The sequence below is a fragment of the Argentina anserina genome, chromosome 5 (genome assembly GCF_933775445.1).
Source record: "Argentina anserina chromosome 5, drPotAnse1.1, whole genome shotgun sequence".
Classification (NCBI taxonomy): Eukaryota; Viridiplantae; Streptophyta; class Magnoliopsida; order Rosales; family Rosaceae; genus Argentina; species Argentina anserina.
The window spans coordinates 19,225,530-19,239,505 of record NC_065876.1 but is presented as its reverse complement, the minus strand read 5'-3'; positions in this window follow the sequence as shown (position 1 = coordinate 19,239,505).

Genomic DNA, 13,976 nt, shown 5'->3' with positions numbered 1-13,976 from the left:
ATTCTCGTATGAGTATCTTTTTATACGGCTTTCTGATGCGAGTTTCTATTGAATTTGAGAGTGTTCCCAGTGTGGGCGTGTGTTTCTTTCACACTTAGTATCTTTCTATCGTTTGAGTACCTTTTCCAATTTGAGTATCTTTTCAATTCTCGTATGAGTATCTTTTTGTACGGCTTTCTGATGCGAGTTTCTATTGAATTTGAGAGTGTTCCCAGTGTGGGCGTGTGTTTCTTTCACACTGAGTATCTTTCTATCGTTTGAGTACCTTTTCCAATTTGAGTATCTTTTCAATTCTCGTATGAGTCTCTTTCTATACGGCTTTCTGATGCGAGTTTCTATTGAATTTGAGAGTGTTCCCAGTGTGGGCGTGTGTTTCTTTCACACTTAGTATCTTTCTATCGTTTGAGTACCTTTTCCAATTTGAGTATCTTTTCAATTCTGGTATGAGTATCTTTCTATACGGCTTTCTGATGCGAGTTTCTATTGAATTTGAGAGTGTTCCCAGTGTGGGCGTGTGTTTCTTTCACACTGAGTATCTTTCTATCGTTTGAGTATCTTTTCCAATTTGAATATCTTTTCAATACAGTTTGAGTATCTTTCTGTACGGCTTTCTAATGCCAGTTTCTGTTGAATTTGAGTGTGTTTTCAGTGTGGACGTGTGTTTCTTTCAATCCGAGTATCTTTCTATCGTTTAAGTATCTCTTCCAATTTGAGTATCTTTTCAATTCTCGTATGAGTATCTTTTTGTACGGCTTTCTGATGCGAGTTTCTTTTGAATTTCTGAGTGTCCCCAGTGTGGGCGTGTGTTTCTTTCACAGTGAGTATCTTTCTATCGTTTAAGTATCTTTTCCAATTTGAGTATCTTTTCAATTCTCGTATGAGTATCTTTTTGTACGGCTTTCTGATGAGAGTTTCTATTGAATTTGAGAGTGTTCCCAATGTGGGCGTGTGTTTCTTTCACACTGAGTATCTTTCTATCGTTTGAGTACCTTTTCCAATTTGAGTATCTTTTCAATTCTCGTATGAGTCTCTTTCTATACGGCTTTCTGATGCGAGTTTCTATTGAATTTGAGAGTGTTCCCAGTGTGGGCGTGTGTTTCTTTCACACTTAGTATCTTTCTATCGTTTGAGTACCTTTTCCAATTTGAGTATCTTTTCAATTCTGGTATGAGTATCTTTCTATACGGCTTTCTGATGCGAGTTTCTATTGAATTTGAGAGTGTTCCCAGTGTGGGCGTGTGTTTCTTTCACACTTAGTATCTTTCTACCGTTTGAGTACCTTTTCCAATTTGAGTATCTTTTCAATTCTCATATGAGTATCTTTCTGTACGGCATTCTGATGCGAGTTTCTTTTTAATTTGAGAGTGTCTCCAGTGTGGGCGTGTGTTTTTTTCACACTGAGTATCTTTCTATCGTTTGAGTATCTTTTCAATACAGTTTGAGTATCTTTCTGTACGGCTCTCTAATTCGAGTTTCTTTTGAATTTGAGTGTGTTTTCAGTGTGGGCGTGTGTTTCTTTCAATCTGAGTTTCTTTCTATCGTTTGAGTATCTTTTCCAATTTGAGTATCTTTTCAATTCTCGTATGAGTATCTTTCTGTACGGCTTTCTAATTAGAGTTTCTTTTGAATTTGAGTGTGTTTTTAGTGTGGACGTGTGTTTCTTTCAATCTGAGTATCTTTTCCAATTTGAGTATCTTTTCAATTCTCGTATGAGTATCTTTCTATACGGCTTTCTGATGCGAGTTTCTATTGAATTTGAGAGTGTTCCCAGTGTGGGCGTGTGTTTCTTTCACACTTAGTATCTTTCTATCGTTTGAGTACCTTTTCCAATTTGAGTATCTTTTCAATTCTCGTATGAGTATCTTTCTGTACGGCTTTCTGATGCGAGTTTCTTTTGAATTTCTGAGTGTCCCCAGTGTGGGCGTGTGTTTCTTTCACAGTGAGTATCTTTCTATCGTTTGAGTATCTTTTCCAATTTGAGTATCTTTGCAATTCTCGTATGAGTATCTTTTTGTACGGCTTTCTGATGCGAGTTTCTATTGAATTTGAGAGTGTTCCCAGTGTGGGCGTGTGTTTCTTTCACACTGAGTATCTTTCTATCGTTTGAGTACCTTTTCCAATTTGAGTATCTTTTCAATTCTCGTATGAGTCTCTTTCTATACGGCTTTCTGATGCGAGTTTCTATTGAATTTGAGAGTGTTCCCAGTGTGGGCGTGTGTTTCTTTCACACTTAGTATCTTTCTATCGTTTGAGTACCTTTTCCAATTTGAGTATCTTTTCAATTCTGGTATGAGTATCTTTCTATACGGCTTTCTGATGCGAGTTTCTATTGAATTTGAGAGTGTTCCCAGTGTGGGCGTGTGTTTCTTTCACACTGAGTATCTTTCTATCGTTTGAGTATCTATTCCAATTTGAATATCTTTTCAATACAGTTTGAGTATCTTTCTGTACGGCTTTCTAATGCCAGTTTCTGTTGAATTTGAGTGTGTTTTCAGTGTGGACGTGTGTTTCTTTCAATCCGAGTATCTTTCTATCGTTTAAGTATCTCTTCCAATTTGAGTATCTTTTCAATTCTCGTATGAGTATCTTTTTGTACGGCTTTCTGATGTGAGTTTCTATTGAATTTGAGAGTGTTCCCAGTGTGGGCGTGTGTTTCTTTCACACTGAGTATATTTCTATCGTTTGAGTACTTTTTCCAATTTGAGTATCTTTTCAATTCTCGTATGAGTCTCTTTCTATACGGCTTTCTGATGCGAGTTTCTATTGAATTTGAGAGTGTTCCCAGTGTGGGCGTGTGTTTCTTTCACACTTAGTATCTTTCTATCGTTTTAGTACCTTTTCCAATTTGAGTATCTTTTCAATTCTGGTATGAGTATCTTTCTATACGGCTTTCTAATTAGAGTTTCTTTTGAATTTCTGAGTGTCCCCAGTGTGGGCGTGTGTTTCTTTCACAGTGAGTATCTTTCTATCGTTTGAGTATCTTTTCAATTCTCGTATGAGTATCTTTTTGTACGGCTTTCTGATGCGAGTTTCTATTGAATTTGAGAGTGTTCCCAGTGTGGGCGTGTGTTTCTTTCACACTGAGTATCTTTCTATCGTTTGAGTACCTTTTCCAATTTGAGTATCTTTTCAATTCTCGTATGAGTCTCTTTCTATACGGCTTTCTGATGCGAGTTTCTATTGAATTTGAGAGTGTTCCCAGTGTGGGCGTGTGTTTCTTTCACACTTAGTATCTTTCTATCGTTTGAGTACCTTTTCCAATTTGAGTATCTTTTCAATTCTGGTATGAGTATCTTTCTATACGGCTTTCTGATGCGAGTTTCTATTGAATTTGAGAGTGTTCCTAGTGTGGGCGTGTGTTTCTTTCACACTGAGTATCTTTCTATCGTTTGAGTATCTTTTCCAATTTGAATATCTTTTCAATACAGTTTGAGTATCTTTCTGTACGGCTTTCTAATGCCAGTTTCTGTTGAATTTGAGTGTGTTTTCAGTGTGGACGTGTGTTTCTTTCAATCCGAGTATCTTTCTATCGTTTAAGTATTTCTTCCAATTTGAGTATCTTTTCAATTCTCGTATGAGTATCTTTTTGTACGGCTTTCTGATGTGAGTTTCTATTGAATTTGAGAGTGTTCCCAGTGTGGGCGTGTGTTTCTTTCACACTGAGTATCTTTCTATCGTTTGAGTACTTTTTCCAATTTGAGTATCTTTTCAATTCTCGTATGAGTCTCTTTCTATACGGCTTTCTGATGCGAGTTTCTATTGAATTTGAGAGTGTTCCCAGTGTGGGCGTGTGTTTCTTTCACACTTAGTATCTTTCTATCGTTTTAGTACCTTTTCCAATTTGAGTATCTTTTCAATTCTGGTATGAGTATCTTTCTATACGGCTTTCTGATGCGAGTTTCTATTGAATTTGAGTGTGTTTTCAGTGTGGACGTGTGTTTCTTTCAATCCGAGTATCTTTCTATCGTTTAAGTATCTCTTCCAATTTGAGTATCTTTTCAATTCTCGTATGAGTATCTTTTTGTACGGCTTTCTGATGTGAGTTTCTATTGAATTTGAGAGTGTTCCCAGTGTGGGCGTGTGTTTCTTTCACACTGAGTATCTTTCTATCGTTTTAGTACCTTTTCCAATTTGAGTATCTTTTCAATTCTGGTATGAGTATCTTTCTATACGGCTTTCTGATGCGAGTTTCTATTGAATTTGAGTGTGTTTTCAGTGTGGACGTGTGTTTCTTTCAATCCGAGTATCTTTCTATCGTTTAAGTATCTCTTCCAATTTGAGTATCTTTTCAATTCTCGTATGAGTATCTTTTTGTACGGCTTTCTGATGTGAGTTTCTATTGAATTTGAGAGTGTTCCCAGTGTGGGCGTGTGTTTCTTTCACACTGAGTATCTTTCTATCGTTTGAGTACTTTTTCCAATTTGAGTATCTTTTCAATTCTCGTATGAGTCTCTTTCTATACGGCTTTCTGATGCGAGTTTCTATTGAATTTGAGAGTGTTCCCAGTGTGGGCGTGTGTTTCTTTCACACTTAGTATCTTTCTATCGTTTTAGTACCTTTTCCAATTTGAGTATCTTTTCAATTCTGGTATGAGTATCTTTCTATACGGCTTTCTAATTAGAGTTTCTTTTGAATTTCTGAGTGTCCCCAGTGTGGGCGTGTGTTTCTTTCACAGTGAGTATCTTTCTATCGTTTGAGTATCTTTTCCAATTTGAGTATCTTTTCAATTCTCGTATGAGTATCTTTTTGTACGGCTTTCTGATGCGAGTTTCTATTGAATTTGAGAGTGTTCCCAGTGTGGGCGTGTGTTTCTTTCACACTGAGTATCTTTCTATCGTTTGAGTACCTTTTCCAATTTGAGTATCTTTTCAATTCTCGTATGAGTCTCTTTCTATACGGCTTTCTGATGCGAGTTTCTATTGAATTTGAGAGTGTTCCCAGTGTGGGCGTGTGTTTCTTTCACACTTAGTATCTTTCTATCGTTTGAGTACCTTTTCCAATTTGAGTATCTTTTCAATTCTGGTATGAGTATCTTTCTATACGGCTTTCTGATGCGAGTTTCTATTGAATTTGAGTGTGTTTTCGGTGTGGGCGTGTGTTTCTTTCAATCTGAGTATCTTTCTATCGTTTGAGTATCTTTTCCAATTTGAGTTTCTTTTCAATTCTCGTATGAGTATCTTTCTGTACGACTTTTTAAGGAGAGTTTCTTTTGAATTTGAGTGTGTTTTTAGTGTGGGCGTCTGTTTCTTTCCATCTGAGTATCTTTCTATCGTTTGAGTATCTTTTCCAATTTGAGTATCTTTTCAATTCTCGTATGAGTATCTTTTTGTACGGCTTTCTGATGTGAGTTTCTATTGAATTTGAGAGTGTTCCCAGTGTGGGCGTGTGTTTCTTTCACACTGAGTATCTTTCTATCGTTTGTGTACTTTTTCCAATTTGAGTATCTTTTCAATTCTCGTATGAGTCTCTTTCTATACGGCTTTCTGATGCGAGTTTCTATTGAATTTGAGAGTGTTCCCAGTGTGGGCGTGTGTTTCTTTCACACTTAGTATCTTTCTATCGTTTTAGTACCTTTTCCAATTTGAGTATCTTTTCAATTCTGGTATGAGTATCTTTCTATACGGCTTTCTGATGCGAGTTTCTATGGAATTTGAGAGTGTTCCCAGTGTGGGCGTGTGTTTCTTTCACACTTAGTATCTTTCTATCGTTTGAGTACCTTTTCCAATTTGAGTATCTTTTCAATTCTCGTATGAGTATCTTTCTGTACGGCTTTCTGATGCGAGTTTCTTTTGAATTTCTGAGTGTCCCCAGTGTGGGCGTGTGTTTCTTTCACACTGAGTATCTTTCTATCGTTTGAGTACCTTTTCCAATTTGAGTATCTTTTCAATTCTCGTATGAGTATCTTTCTGTACGGGTTTCTAATGCGAGTTTCTATTGAATTTGAGAGTGTTCCCAGTGTGGGCCTATGTTTCTTTCACACTGAGTATCTTTCTATCGTTTGAGTATCTTTTCCAATTTGAGTATCTTTTCAATTCTCGTATGAGTATCTTTCTGTACGGCTTTCTAATGCGAGTTTCTTTTGAATTTCTGAGTGTCCCCAGTGTGGGCGTGTGTTTCTTTCACAGTGAGTATCTTTCTATCGTTTGAGTATCTTTTCCAATTTGAGTATCTTTTCAATTCTCGTATGAGTATCTTTTTGTACGGCTTTCTGATGTGAGTTTCCTTTGAATTTGAGAGTGTCTCCAGTGTGGGCGTGTGTTTCTTTCACACAGAGTATCTTTCTATCGTTTGAGTATCTTTTCCAATTTGAGTATCTTTTCAGTGCAGTTTGAGTATCTTTCTGTACGGCTTTCTAATGAGAGTTTCTTTTGAATTTAGTGTGTTTTCAGTGTGGGCGTGTGTTTCTTTCACATAGAGTATCTTTCTATCGTTTGAGTACCTTTTCCAATTTGAGTATCTTTTCAATTCTCGTATGAGTATCTTTCTATACGGTTTTCTGATGCGAGTTTGTTTTGAATTTGAGTGTGTTTTTAGTGTGGGCGTGTGTTTCTTTCAAACTGAGTATCTTTCTATCGTTTGAGTATCTTTTGCAATTTGAGTATCTTTCTGTACGGCTTTCTGATGCGAGTTTCTTTTTAATTTGAGAGTGTCTCTAGTGTGGGCATGTGTTTCTTTCACACTGAGTATCTTTCTATCGTTTGAGTATCTTTTCCAATTTGAGTATCTTTTCAATACAGTTTGAGTATCTTTCTGTACGGCTTTCTAATGAGAGTTTCTTTTGAATTTAGTGTGTTTTCAGTGTGGGCATTTGTTTCTTTTAAATTGAGTATCTTTCTATCGTTTGAGTATCTTTTCCAATTTGAGTATCTTTTCAATTCTCGTATGAGTATCTTTCTGTACGGCTTTCTGATGCGAGATTCTATTGAATTTGAGAGTGTTCCCAGTGTGGGCGTGTGTTTCTTTCACACTAAGTATCTTTCTATCGTTTGAGTACCTTTTCCAATTTGAGTATCTTTTCAATTCTCGTATGAGTATCTTTCTCTACGGCTTTCTGATGCGAGTTTCTATTTAATTTGAGAGTGTTCCCAGTGTGGGCGTGTGTTTCTTTCACACTTAGTATCTTTCTATCGTTTGAGTACCTTTTCCAATTTGAGTTTCTTTTCAATTCTCGTATGAGTATCTTTCTGTACGGCTTTCTGATGCGAGTTTCTTTTGAATTTCTGAGTGTCCCCAGTGTGGGCCTGTGTTTCTTTCACAATGAGTATCTTTCTATCGTTTGAGTATCTTTTTCAATTTGAGTATCTTTTCAATACAGTTTGAGTATCTTTCTGTACGGCTTTCTAATTCGAGTTTCTTTTGAATTTGAGTGTGTTTTCGGTGTGGGCGTGTGTTTCTTTCAATCTGAGTATCTATCTATCGTTTGAGTATCTTTTCCAATTTGAGTTTCTTTTCAATTCTCGTATGAGTATCTTTCTGTACGACTTTTTAAGGAGAGTTTCTTTTGAATTTGAGTGTGTTTTTAGTGTGGGCGTATGTTTCTTTCCATCTGAGTATCTTTCTATCGTTTGAGTATCTTTTCCAATTTGAGTATCTTTTCAATTCTCGTATGAGTATCTTTTTGTACGGCTTTCTGATGTGAGTTTCTATTGAATTTGAGAGTGTTCCCAGTGTGGGCGTGTGTTTCTTTCACACTGAGTATCTTTCTATCGTTTCAGTACTTTTTCCAATTTGAGTATCTTTTCAATTCCCGTATGAGTCTCTTTCTATACGGCTTTCTGATGCGAGTTTCTATTGAATTTGAGAGTGTTCCCAGTGTGGGCGTGTGTTTCTTTCACACTTAGTATCTTTCTATCGTTTTAGTACCTTTTCCAATTTGAGTATCTTTTCAATTCTGGTATGAGTATCTTTCTATACGGCTTTCTGATGCGAGTTTCTATGGAATTTGAGAGTGTTCCCAGTGTGGGCGTGTGTTTCTTTCACACTTAGTATCTTTCTATCGTTTGAGTACCTTTTCCAATTTGAGTATCTTTTCAATTCTCGTATGAGTATCTTTCTGTACGGCTTTCTGATGCGAGTTTCTTTTGAATTTCTGAGTGTCCCCAGTGTGGGCGTGTGTTTCTTTCACACTGAGTATCTTTCTATCGTTTGAGTACCTTTTCCAATTTGAGTATCTTTTCAATTCTCGTATGAGTATCTTTCTGTACGGGTTTCTAATGCGAGTTTCTATTGAATTTGAGAGTGTTCCCAGTGTGGGCCTATGTTTCTTTCACACTGAGTATCTTTCTATCGTTTGAGTATCTTTTCCAATTTGAGTATCTTTTCAATTCTCGTATGAGTATCTTTCTGTACGGCTTTCTAATGCGAGTTTCTTTTGAATTTCTGAGTGTCCCCAGTGTGGGCGTGTGTTTCTTTCACACTTAGTATCTTTCTATCGTTTGAGTACCTTTTCCAATTTCAGTATCTTTTCAATTCTCGTATGAGTATCTTTCTGTACGGCTTTCTGATGCGAGTTTCTTTTGAATTTCTGAGTGTCCCCAGTGTGGGCGTGTGTTTCTTTCACAGTGAGTATCTTTCTATCGTTTGAGTATCTTTTCCAATTTGAGTATCTTTTCAGTGCAGTTTGAGTATCTTTCTGTACGGCTTTCTAATGAGAGTTTCTTTTGAATTTAGTGTGTTTTCAGTGTGGGCGTGTGTTTCTTTCACATAGAGTATCTTTCTATCGTTTGAGTACCTTTTCCAATTTGAGTATCTTTTCAATTCTCGTATGAGTATCTTTCTATACGGTTTTCTGATGCGAGTTTGTTTTGAATTTGAGTGTGTTTTTAGTGTGGGCGTGTGTTTCTTTCAAACTGAGTATCTTTCTATCGTTTGAGTATCTTTTGCAATTTGAGTATCTTTCTGTACGGCTTTCTGATGCGAGTTTCTTTTTAATTTGAGAGTGTCTCTAGTGTGGGCATGTGTTTCTTTCACACTGAGTATCTTTCTATCGTTTGAGTATCTTTTCCAATTTGAGTATCTTTTCAATACAGTTTGAGTATCTTTCTGTACGGCTTTCTAATGAGAGTTTCTTTTGAATTTAGTGTGTTTTCAGTGTGGGCATTTGTTTCTTTTAAATTGAGTATCTTTCTATCGTTTGAGTATCTTTTCCAATTTGAGTATCTTTTCAATTCTCGTATGAGTATCTTTCTGTACGGCTTTCTGATGCGAGATTCTATTGAATTTGAGAGTGTTCCCAGTGTGGGCGTGTGTTTCTTTCACACTAAGTATCTTTCTATCGTTTGAGTACCTTTTCCAATTTGAGTATCTTTTCAATTCTCGTATGAGTATCTTTCTCTACGGCTTTCTGATGCGAGTTTCTATTTAATTTGAGAGTGTTCCCAGTGTGGGCGTGTGTTTCTTTCACACTTAGTATCTTTCTATCGTTTGAGTACCTTTTCCAATTTGAGTTTCTTTTCAATTCTCGTATGAGTATCTTTCTGTACGGCTTTCTGATGCGAGTTTCTTTTGAATTTCTGAGTGTCCCCAGTGTGGGCCTGTGTTTCTTTCACAATGAGTATCTTTCTATCGTTTGAGTATCTTTTTCAATTTGAGTATCTTTTCAATACAGTTTGAGTATCTTTCTGTACGGCTTTCTAATTCGAGTTTCTTTTGAATTTGAGTGTGTTTTCGGTGTGGGCGTGTGTTTCTTTCAATCTGAGTATCTTTCTATCGTTTGAGTATCTTTTCCAATTTGATTTTCTTTTCAATTCTCGTATGAGTATCTTTCTGTACAACTTTTTAAGGAGAGTTTCTTTTGAATTTGAGTGTGTTTTTAGTGTGGGCGTATGTTTCTTTCCATCTGAGTATCTTTCTATCGTTTGAGTATCTTTTCCAATTTGAGTATCTTTTCAATTCTCGTATGAGTATCTTTTTGTACGGCTTTCTGATGTGAGTTTCTATTGAATTTGAGAGTGTTCCCAGTGTGGGCGTGTGTTTCTTTCACACTGAGTATCTTTCTATCGTTTCAGTACTTTTTCCAATTTGAGTATCTTTTCAATTCCCGTATGAGTCTCTTTCTATACGGCTTTCTGATGGGAGTTTCTATTGAATTTGAGAGTGTTCCCAGTGTGGGCGTGTGTTTCTTTCACACTTAGTATCTTTCTATCGTTTTAGTACCTTTTCCAATTTGAGTATCTTTTCAATTCTGGTATGAGTATCTTTCTATACGGCTTTCTGATGCGAGTTTCTATGGAATTTGAGAGTGTTCCCAGTGTGGGCGTGTGTTTCTTTCACACTTAGTATCTTTCTATCGTTTGAGTACCTTTTCCAATTTGAGTATCTTTTCAATTCTCGTATGAGTATCTTTCTGTACGGCTTTCTGATGCGAGTTTCTTTTGAATTTCTGAGTGTCCCCAGTGTGGGCGTGTGTTTCTTTCACACTGAGTATCTTTCTATCGTTTGAGTACCTTTTCCAATTTGAGTATCTTTTCAATTCTCGTATGAGTATCTTTCTGTACGGGTTTCTAATGCGAGTTTCTATTGAATTTGAGAGTGTTCCCAGTGTGGGCCTATGTTTCTTTCACACTGAGTATCTTTCTATCGTTTGAGTATCTTTTCCAATTTGAGTATCTTTTCAATTCTCGTATGAGTATCTTTCTGTACGGCTTTCTAATGCGAGTTTCTTTTGAATTTCTGAGTGTCCCCAGTGTGGGCGTGTGTTTCTTTCACACTTAGTATCTTTCTATCGTTTGAGTACCTTTTCCAATTTCAGTATCTTTTCAATTCTCGTATGAGTATCTTTCTGTACGGCTTTCTGATGCGAGTTTCTTTTGAATTTCTGAGTGTCCCCAGTGTGGGCGTGTGTTTCTTTCACAGTGAGTATCTTTCTATCGTTTGAGTATCTTTTCCAATTTGAGTATCTTTTCAATTCTCGTATGAGTATCTTTTTGTACGGCTTTCTGATGAGAGTTTCTATTGAATTTGAGAGTGTTCCCAATGTGGGCGTGTGTTTCTTTCACACTGAGTATCTTTCTATCGTTTGAGTACCTTTTCCAATTTGAGTATCTTTTCAATTCTCGTATGAGTCTCTTTCTATACGGTTTTCTGATGCGAGTTTGTTTTGAATTTGAGAGTGTTCCCAGTGTGGGCGTGTGTTTCTTTCACACTTAGTATCTTTCTATCGTTTGAGTACCTTTTCCAATTTGAGTATCTTTCTGTACGGCTTTCTGATGCGAGTTTCTTTTTAATTTGAGAGTGTCTCTAGTGTGGGCATGTGTTTCTTTCACACTGAGTATCTTTCTATCGTTTGAGTATCTTTTCCAATTTGAGTATCTTTTCAATACAGTTTGAGTATCTTTCTGTACGGCTTTCTAATGAGAGTTTCTTTTGAATTTAGTGTGTTTTCAGTGTGGGCATTTGTTTCTTTTAAATTGAGTATCTTTCTATCGTTTGAGTATCTTTTCCAATTTGAGTATCTTTTCAATTCTCGTATGAGTATCTTTCTGTACGGCTTTCTGATGCGAGATTCTATTGAATTTGAGAGTGTTCCCAGTGTGGGCGTGTGTTTCTTTCACACTAAGTATCTTTCTATCGTTTGAGTACCTTTTCCAATTTGAGTATCTTTTCAATTCTCGTATGAGTATCTTTCTCTACGGCTTTCTGATGCGAGTTTCTATTTAATTTGAGAGTGTTCCCAGTGTGGGCGTGTGTTTCTTTCACACTTAGTATCTTTCTATCGTTTGAGTACCTCTTCCAATTTGAGTTTCTTTTCAATTCTCGTATGAGTATCTTTCTGTACGGCTTTCTGATGCGAGTTTCTTTTGAATTTCTGAGTGTCCCCAGTGTGGGCCTGTGTTTCTTTCACAATGAGTATCTTTCTATCGTTTGAGTATCTTTTTCAATTTGAGTATCTTTTCAATACAGTTTGAGTATCTTTCTGTACGGCTTTCTAATTCGAGTTTCTTTTGAATTTGAGTGTGTTTTCGGTGTGGGCGTGTGTTTCTTTCAATCTGAGTATCTTTCTATCGTTTGAGTATCTTTTCCAATTTGAGTTTCTTTTCAATTCTCGTATGAGTATCTTTCTGTACGACTTTTTAAGGAGAGTTTCTTTTGAATTTGAGTGTGTTTTTAGTGTGGGCGTATGTTTCTTTCCATCTGAGTATCTTTCTATCGTTTGAGTATCTTTTCCAATTTGAGTATCTTTTCAATTCTCGTATGAGTATCTTTCTCTACGGCTTTCTGATGCGAGTTTCTATTTAATTTGAGAGTGTTCCCAGTGTGGGCGTGTGTTTCTTTCACACTTAGTATCTTTCTATCGTTTGAGTACCTTTTCCAATTTGAGTTTCTTTTCAATTCTCGTATGAGTATCTTTCTGTACGGCTTTCTGATGCGAGTTTCTTTTGAATTTCTGAGTGTCCCCAGTGTGGGCCTGTGTTTCTTTCACAATGAGTATCTTTCTATCGTTTGAGTATCTTTTTCAATTTGAGTATCTTTTCAATACAGTTTGAGTATCTTTCTGTACGGCTTTCTAATTCGAGTTTCTTTTGAATTTGAGTGTGTTTTCGGTGTGGGCGTGTGTTTCTTTCAATCTGAGTATCTTTCTATCGTTTGAGTATCTTTTCCAATTTGAGTTTCTTTTCAATTCTCGTATGAGTATCTTTCTGTACGACTTTTTAATGAGAGTTTCTTTTGAATTTGAGTGTGTTTTTAGTGTGTGCGTATGTTTCTTTCCATCTGAGTATCTTTCTATCGTTTGAGTATCTTTTCCAATTTGAGTATCTTTTCAATTCTCGTATGAGTATCTTTCTGTACGGCTTTTTGATGCGAGTTTCTATTGAATTTGAGAGTGTTCCTAGTGTGGGCGTGTGTTTCTTTCACACTGAGTATCTGATAGGAGCATAAAGTGTGACGTTCTTAATGTGATTATGCCCTATTCTTACTCTTTGTTACCTCTGATTTAGTATGTTTTAGTTTCTTTTGTAAGAATAAGTGTCTAGGTAGAGCTTATATCAATTATGAGTGAATTGATGATGAAATCGTGCTAAGTGTTAATAATCCTTGTTGAGATATGATTCCTTGTTCGAGTAGGATTCATTCTTTCATATTTCTTTGTTTCTAACATACTTATTCTTATTAGGAAATACCTCCTCAGTTTGGCAGGTTACTATAGGAGGTTTATCGAGGGGTTTTCTAGTATTGCATCTTCATTGACCAAGTTGACCAAGAAAGATACTCCGTTCGTGTGGACGGATGCATGTGAGGAAGCATTCAGCAAACTAAAGACTAGACTGACCACAGCCCCAGTGTTGACGATTCCTTCTAGTGGTGGTGGCTATGTCATTTACAGTGATGCTTCGCTCCAGGGTTTGGGTAGTGTGTTGATGCAGCATGGAGGAGTTGTTGCTTATGGCTCGAGACAGTTGAAGATTCATGAGAAGAATTATCCGACACACGACCTAGAGCTTGCGGCGGTTGTATTTTCCCTGAAGATTTGGAGACATTACTTGTATGGTGAGAAATTTCAACTCTTTTCAGATCATAAGAGTTTGAAGTACTTGTTCTCACAGAAGGACCTGAATATGAGGCAGAGGAGATGGATGGAACTCCTCAAGGACTATGACTTCACATTAGAGTACCACCCGGGGAAGGCAAATGTGGTGGCTGATGCCTTGAGCAGAAAACCGAGAGGTGTGGTAGCTTCACTTATGGTCCAGGAATGGCACATGCTGGAAACTGCATCAGTGTTTGATTTGGTGCCATCGGAAGGAGAACCAAGGGTCCTTCTTGGTAGTGTCACGGTGCAACCCACATTGATCACGAGGATCATACAGGGTCAGGCGCGGGATAGACTCTCTCAAGCTAAGTTGGCAGATCTTGTAGTTGATACGCTTGATGAGTGCCCTTCTGAGTGGAGAGTTGGACCCGATGGAGGGTTGAGGTTTGGGGCAAGATTGTGTGTCCCAGATTGTGATGATCTCCGGGAGGAGGTCCTTCGTACG